This window comes from Piliocolobus tephrosceles, chromosome 19, assembly GCF_002776525.5.
Source record: "Piliocolobus tephrosceles isolate RC106 chromosome 19, ASM277652v3, whole genome shotgun sequence".
Classification (NCBI taxonomy): Eukaryota; Metazoa; Chordata; class Mammalia; order Primates; family Cercopithecidae; genus Piliocolobus; species Piliocolobus tephrosceles.
In genome coordinates this window covers 31,839,809-31,847,556 of record NC_045452.1, presented here as the reverse complement: position 1 = coordinate 31,847,556, position 7,748 = coordinate 31,839,809, and the positions used below count along the sequence as shown (strand labels likewise).

At 52.0% G+C, this 7,748-nt stretch overlaps 1 protein-coding gene across 1 annotated transcript in view; it reads right to left on the bottom strand.

Moving 5' to 3' along the window:
- ZBED4 (zinc finger BED-type containing 4) overlaps nt 1-7,748 on the bottom strand; it is a 32,291-nt gene that overhangs the window by 23,551 nt on the left and 992 nt on the right. The window lies entirely within an intron of this gene.

The window sequence follows — 7,748 nt, the reverse complement described above, 5'->3', positions numbered from 1 at the left end:
AGTGCTGACGGGGTGCAGGCCTGTGCGGGGGAATCTGACGTCTCCCCGAGTGCTGACGGGGTGCAGGCCTGTGCGGGGGAATCTGGAAGCACTCACCAAAATTACATGTATCCTCCTACCCAGCAACCGCACGCTAGGAACAGACCTGAAGACAGCCCTCACCAGACACAATGCAACACACGGCAACATCAGTCACAGCAGCATCCGACGGGCAAAGGATCAGAGTCTGTCAATAGGCCCCACACATTCATACATGTGCTGAGCAGAAAAACCAGACACGCAGGGGCCAGCCACGGCGGCTCACGCCTGTAATCCCAGCACTTTGGGAGGCCAAGGCAGGTAAATCTTTCGAGCTCAAGAGTTCAAAACCAGCCTGGGCAACATAGTGAGACCCCCATCTCTACAAAAAATGTGAAAAAATCAGCCGGCATGGTGGCATGTGCCTGTAGTCCCAGCTACTCAGGAAGGTGCGGTGGGAAAATCGCTTGAGGCCGGAGATCAAGGCTGTGGTGAGCCAAGATCAGGCCACTGCACTCCAGCCTGGGCAACAGAGCCAGACGGTGTCTCAAAACAAACAGGTCGGGGCAGCGGCTCACACCTGTAATCCCAGCACTTTGGGAGGCCGAGGCAGGCAGATCGTTTGCGGCCAAGAGTTCGACGCCAGCCTGGCCAACATGGTGAAATCCCACCTCTACTAAAAATATAAACATCAGCCAGGCGTGGCGGCGGGTGCCTGTAGTCCCAGCTACTCAGGAGGCTGAGGCAGGAGAATCGCTTGAATCCAGAGCGAGACTCCGTCTCAAAACAAACAAGAAAAACCAGACACACACATTGTCAACAGCCCATGGTAACTTTTGTGAAAGACAGGAGGGGAAATGAGTTGTGGGTGCGTTTTGCTTATTTTTACAAGACGTAGCAGAAATAAAAAGGGTTGCCTAGGCCGGGCACGGTGGCTCATGCCTGCTATCCCAGCACTCTGGGAGGCCGAGGCAGGTGGAATGCCTGAGCTCAGGAGTTCGAGACCAGCCTGGGCAAACGGTGAAACCCCATCTCTACTAAAGTACAAAAAATTAGCTGGGCGTGGTGGTGCGTGCCTGTAATCCCAGCTACTCGGGAGGCTAACGCAGGAGAATTGCTTGAACCCGGAAGGCCGAGGTTGCAGTGAGCCGAAATTGAGCCACTGCACTCCAGCCTGGGCAACACAGCAAGACTTTGTCTCAAAAAAAAAAAAAAAAAAAAAAAAAAAGGTTGCTTAGAAGAGTGGTGGGGATAGGAAAGGTAGCTTTTATGTAGTTCTGACCTTTATAACAGGTAATTATTTTGTACATAAAATTTTTTAAAAATCCTAAATCTAAAAATGATCTGAAACAAATCGGCAACATAACCAGAAAAAACAATATTTGTCTTACTTCTTTCTTGGGAAAAATAAATAAAATTAAAAATAGAACAAGAGTATTTGTCAAGGAACTTTAAAACACAGCACTTTATTCATCCAGAGTGGAAGATAACTAAGGACAAAAAGAACTCAACAAAAAACCTACAAACTTAACTAAGCAGTTTTCTTCGTAGTGGTAGTATTGTAATTCTACAATCTATTTTATGTACATTTTAGCAAAAAAAATTAATTATGCAAACGGTATGAAGATTTTTCAGAAGATATAACTTAAGAATCAAATAAATTATGTAAAACTATATATATATATATATTTTTTTTTTGAGACAGGGTGTCACTCTGTCACCCCGGCTGCAGTGCAGTGACGTGATTGCGGCTTAACACAGCCTCAACCTCCCAAGCTCAAGTGATCCTCCCACCTCAGCCTCCTGAGCAGCGGGAACTACAGGCACATTGTCATCATGCCCAGCTGATTTCTGTATGTTTTGTAAAGACGGAGTTTTGCCGTGTTGCCCAGACTGGTCTGGAACTCCTGAGCTCAAGCGGTCTCCCCACTTCAGCCTCCCACAGTGCTGGAATTACAGGTGTGAGCCACCACACCCAGCAAAACTACACAATTTTAATGAAAATTAAAATCAATTTTAATTGTAATTCATATTGAGAATACCAAAATGAACTCACAACGTTTTAAATACGTATTTTCTAGCTGTGTCCGTGAAGAGGGCATTAAGCAACAGACACACACAGTGACCACGTCTACGGCCCGGACAGTGCTGTCCACATGCCTTTCTGCACTAAAGGGAACCCAGGCACTCTGGAGAAGCAGCTGACGCAGGCCTGGGAAAGACATCACCGTGAGCCTGGGACGCTGGGCCAGAAATGCATTCCCAGGACCATGTGCTGAGTGAAAAGGACACAGGGCCCAGCTCGGAAGGGGCTCCCAACTGGTCACATTTATAGCCATTCGAGCATCACAAAACAAAAGGCTTTACTAGATTACGACATGTGAATAAATAAAAGTCCACTAGTCCACCTCGATACTCAAGGAAGACAAAGGAAAAGTGAAAACATTTGCCCCCACGGAGGTGTCTACTAGACCATCTTCTGCTAAACATTGGTAATAAAGGGAAAGAACTCAGCATTTTCTAAGAGGCAGCAAAGAAGGAAAACATAGATAAAAATAAAGAAAAAAAGGAACAGCAGCATACGAAAGTCAAGGTGTTGCTGCCCACGGGTTCTGGGGAGACCAGCAAACAGTATGTGGAAGTCTGATGGGAGAAGGGCATCCACACACCCCGAGATACCCCCTCATCTAACCTGCCAACTGCGGGGGGCGGGCACACAATTTAAAGGGCCAGCGAGCAAAGTCGCATCTGTCCTCATGGGACAGCCTCCGCCCACAGTGCAGCACACAGCATTACCTGCGCCCCAAACGTGCCCCCTGCATCAAATCAAGCCTCCCATTGCCAGATCACAGGGGGTGCTCCGGGGGCACCAGACGAAGACAGACGTCATAGTCACTGTGACGTGTGGCCCTGGACTCGATTCTGGTCGGGAAAAACAGCTAGTAAGGACGTTAGGGGACAACTGGGGAAGTCGAACCGTGGACTGGCTACTGGATGACGCCAAGGGACACAGTTTCGTAGACGCCATCGGTCGCGACTATCATTAGACAGCAGAATGTCCTTTTCCCTTTCTCAGGAGAAAGAACACTTAGAGAAGTGTCCTGATATCTGCAATTTCCTTCCAGACAGTCCAGCAAGTGTCAGGTGGCAGTGGGTGGCAGTCACAGCAGCTCCACCTGGGGGCAAGGGACACAGGAGTGCCAACTCTGTAAGTTAGAAACTTTACAATAACCTTAAAACAACGGAAGTATATTCGTTTTCAACTCAGAGCACACGCGCTCTCAACAGGCTGTCGAGTACACCCAGGGAGTCAAAGAGCTACGCATCAGCCTCCGGGCCTGGTTCAGACGGGGACATGGCAGTTTCTCCTCCTGAGGACATAAATTACCATCCGGGCTACACCTGAGAGTGGCCTTCACCTATTCTGAGGGTGCACAGCAGCACCAACTGCCACAGATTCCAGCAGGAGCCACAGGCTCACAACAGCTGCCCATACAGAAGCCAACATCCAGGTCTGGGCTAAACTGAGAAGGGGGCTAGGCGCAGTGGCTCATGCCTGTAATCCCAGCACTCTGAGAGGCCAAGGCGGGTGGGTCACCTAAGGTCAAGAGTTTGAGACCAGCCTGGCCAACATGGTGACACCCCGTCTCTACTAAAAATCCAAACACTGGCTGAGCGCGGTGGCTCACGCCTATAGTCCTGGCACTTTGGGAGGCCGAGGTGGGCAGATCATGAGATCTAGAGTTCAAGACCAGCCTGGCCAACATGGTGAAACCCCGTCTCTACTAAAAATACAAAAAAAAAAAAAAAAAATTTTCCAGGCATGGTGGCACATGCCTGTAATCCCAGGAGACTGAGGCAGAAGAACTGCTTTAACCTAGGAGGCAGAGGTTGCAGGGAGCTGAGATTGCGCCATTGCACTCCAGCCTAGGTGACAGAGCAAGATTCCATCTCAAAAAAACAAACAAACAAAAATTAGCTGAGTGTGTGCGGTGACCAGCGCCTGTAATTCCAGCTACTCGGGGGGCTGAGGCAGGAGAATCACTTGAACCCAGGAGGCAGAGGTTGCAGTGAGCCGAGATTACACCACTGCACTCCAGCCTGGGCGACAGAGAACAAATAAACAAACAAACAGAGAAGGGGAACCCAAAGCTAAAGGTCAAAGACAGTGGCAAGGGGTCTGACTCCAGAAGCCTGGAGTCAGAGCTGCTGTCAGACGTGCTCAGGAACCCAGGTAAGGCCGTCTTGGAAACAGGGCACCTTCCAAAGCAAGCCAGCAACACACTAAGGTCAGCCGGTCTGAGTTCAGTCCCTGAAATGCTCTGGGTCACACGACAGGGTCATGCGGATTGTTCTGCTGGTGGTTTTGTGGCTCCCCTGTATTTAACACCAGCACCCTCGCCGTGTACCCGTACCTTGGGGGTCCGGGCAGTCCCACTAGTGACAGGCCTGACATCGCAGCTGTGGTTGAACACTGCTGGGGAGTCTGTCACTTACAGGATGTGGAGCACGGCTTCTGTGACAGAGTAACCAGAGCTCTCCCAAACGCACATGCTCCCGACCCTGCTCTCTGCAGCAAAAAGGTAGCGCAGACACCACCAGGTGGGCCTCGATGAGGGGCAGCTTTGGAGGAACCCAGCCCCTCAGGGTTTGTCTGTGGAGGAGGCGAGGCGGGTGGTGAGGCAGGAAGGGCTGGTGAGCCAGGTCCTCCCCACCCTAATCAGGCAGGGGGCTGCATCAGTCACAGCCCCACCCCAGGGCCCGGCCAGCATCAGCTGTTTCTATTGCACACAGACCTTGCTGGGAAAGACCTGGGCCATGGCTGCTGAAAAGGCTTCATGAGAGGTGGGAAGCTGGCCAGGATTGCAGAGCGGCCTTCACCTAGAATGAGGGATGGGAAGCTGGCCGGCACTCCAGCGCGGGTCATTTAGACTGCATGTCCCCTGAATCCCCAAACAACCTGGTGGAGCGGGGAGGTGGCTTCAGCAGCAGGCCCTTGGGCCAGGCAGGACGTGCGCACTGGGATGCTGCAAGGCTGCCTCTGCACCTCATGGATGATGCTCTCCTGGGGCTTCTGCCATCGCCCCCAGACTCTTCAGGGCTGGACTCTAACCTCTTCTCCCCATGAGGTCTCCGGAGCACACTTTCCGGAGAAACCGGGATTACCCCTGCTCTCACCTGCCGGTGTTTCTCCTTGAAGCACCTACTGAGCCTCTTTCTCTGGTTTACGCTGCTCCTCACCACCACCATGTTCCCTGAGGCCAGGGCCTTCTTTTAAAACCACCATGGCCCCAGCAGGCAGAGAGGCAAGCACCTCTGTCTCTCCTGCTCCCCTCCGCCTCAGAAATGGCAAAGAGCTTATTTTATTCCCAACGATACCGCCCAGAATTTGAACTACCAAAATATCCAATGATTAGCAAGGAACGGATCTGAGGTACTGCAGAATGAAGACAAACCTAGATGCTGAAAAGTGGGGAGCAGGAGAAGGGCCTGGAAGGCTGGGATGCAGAGAGGGCCGAACCCCTGAAAGGGGCTGAAGCCACAGAGCTGCTGGAATCCAGGCACTAAAACGGAAAGCCAAAACCAAAACGCTAAGGGGTGTCACGGGCTAAACGCACACTGACTTTCTTACACAGCCAAATGTAAGTAAGAGGGATTCCTACAGGTACATTCTCAGGTCCTGAGATTTAAACAGTGAAGGAAACAATATTAGTAAGGAAGGGCCAGCTTGGCCTCTACCCCAGGGCTGGGCGGAGCCACACCCAGCAGTTTCACCTGCTGCCTCCTCTCAAAAGACAACCACCACACCAAAGAGAACCAGACCAGAAGCTAAAGCCAGGCAAAGAAAAAATGCAAAACAAAGTGAAGGGCGGCACTGACCATGGCCATTTACTGCCTGTCATGTCCCCAGCGTTCCACTCCCCAGGGCTCCTCACCAGGGATCTGAGACACACACACACCTTTCACTAAAAAAGCTGCTTCTCGGCTCCTTTGCACACACAGAAGTCCGTCCGCTCCCCTAGTCATTTTCTTAGTCTTTCTCCAAGGTGTTATGGGCATACTTTGCACAGCCGAGTCACTGTGTGGGGGGGGAGGGGGGAGGAAGCGACCTTAAAGAGCAGCAGTTTTACACCCGAAACATCGACCACCTTATTCAGGAATTAACTGGACCAGGGTGTGTGTTGGGGGAGACTCTAACCACCTGTCAAGTGGACCAAAAGTCTTAGGGTTCTTTCCATATAGATTAACTGTGTCCTCGCCTCAAAGACTGGGCCCTGTGAAGCTTTTTCAGGATTCACAGAATCTCCCTTAACCTGTGCTAGATCTTTTCTTGAGAAAAAGCCAGTCATGACACGCAGATATAATCCGTTTAAGGACTACGGGAAGTGTTTCCAATGGATGTCCCATTGGAAACCCTATGGAATCGAACTCCTGAAAACTTTCCTCTTGCAAGATAACTTTGGTTTTGTGCGTTTTTTGTTTTTGAGACGGAGTCTCGCTCTGTCCCCCAGGCTGGAGTGCGGTGGCGCAATCTCGGCTCACTGCAAGCTCTGCCTTCCGGGTTACACCATTCTCCTGCCTCAGCCTCCCAAGTAGCTGGGACTACAGGCGCCCGCCACCACGCCCGGCTATTTTTTTGTATTTTTAGGAGAGACGGGGGTTTCACCGTGTTAGCCAGGATGGTCTCGATCTCCTGACCTCGTGATCTGCCCGCCTCAGCCTCCCAAAGTGCTGGGATTACAGGCGTGAGCCACCGCGCCCGGCCAAGATAACTTTGTTTAGTAATTGAAATTAATTGATAATCAAAATGTGGCTTATTCATGGCACTTAAAAAAAAAATCCCAACCAAATCCTTCCTAGTCTCAATTTTGTCACCATGACATACACAGAAAAAAATAAAAAATATTTATATGTAAAAAGTCGCAGGATGCCCTTGCTTTACCAAACTGGCCTCATTATAAGGTCTGAATGGATTTCTAAAACCTATGCACATAATCTAATCACGGTTAACTTCAAAACAAATAACTTCCCTTTTGACCAACACCAGAACACCAACAGAATCTTCTGACGGCTCAGCTTGGCCGGGACGTTTCCATAGTGGTGCCCGGGTCTACCAGGGCCACCCGGAATACGAAGGCGCAGAAGGGAACCCGAGGGGCTGCGACTCTCTTAGCAATGAAGACAGCGGGGGTCACACAACGGGACAAAAGAAGAAACAAAACTGACTGCGAGCTCATTTGGGTGTAGGAAAACCACTGCAGTCGAAAAACATTTGAAATTATGGTTCGCAAGGTAAGTTATGTTTTTATTCATTCAATGTGAACGGTCATCCCCAGAACCACGTACAATAACCTGCCTCGGGGCGCGTCGCAAGGACCCATCTGGGCTGAGACATGAAGCAGGGCCCGGGTGGCCCTTCCTGGAGGTGGGACGGGAATGACACATCCAGAGAAGTCCCAGGGACCGGGCTCGCGGGGCAACTCGACGTGGCCGGGACAGCGCGCCCCCGGCGGACCCGGGCGGCACCCCGAGCCCCGTCCCGTCCGCCCCGTCCGCCCGGAAGCAGCGGCGCGGGCACGTGGGCCAGGCCGGGCGCCGACCCCGGGCACTCGGCCGCTCAGTCGGCGCCGCCCCCGCGCCAGCTGTCAGGGCCGGGGTCCGCGCGGGGGCGGGTCCGGGGCGGCGCCAGGCGGGGACCCCGAGGCCACGGAGCCGCGTCCCCGCCCGCC